This window comes from Myotis davidii, unplaced genomic scaffold (assembly GCF_000327345.1).
Source record: "Myotis davidii unplaced genomic scaffold, ASM32734v1 scaffold433, whole genome shotgun sequence".
Classification (NCBI taxonomy): domain Eukaryota; kingdom Metazoa; phylum Chordata; class Mammalia; order Chiroptera; family Vespertilionidae; genus Myotis; species Myotis davidii.
Window position 1 is genome coordinate 1,232,066 of NW_006293776.1, and position 484 is coordinate 1,232,549.

Genomic DNA, 484 nt, shown 5'->3' on the forward strand with positions numbered 1-484 from the left:
ACACAGTCCAAGGTGGAAGGGGCTAATTTGTGTTCCTTTCTTTCCTTGCAGTGCCCACGTGCGAGGGAGGACGTGGTGCGTGGGGAGGGGAGGGGGGGGCAAAGGTGGATGTAGGCAGTGACCCAACCCTTTGGGGACCCCAAAAGCCAGAGTGAGGCGTCGTTCACTTTCCTTTCGCAGACAATGCAGCCGAGCAGAGGGCAACAGGTGCGCCTTCGGCAGATAGATGCGCTTTCCTCGCCATATGCTAACTTTGGTACTTCCGACACTCCTCGGTGCCCATCACCTCCTATCCTTCCACGAGTTTTAGGTGAATACCTGGACCCTCCTCTGAAGCACAGGGCTCTGACCGCCTCCACGTGAGAGCCAAGAAGGAAAGACAAAACGTAGGGAGGAGGGGGCAGGTGGCTCCGCTAAGCACCGTGTGCCGCCCTCCCAGAGGTGTGGGCTCTGGGCGCACGCCGCACCCCGCGCGCGGCCCTCC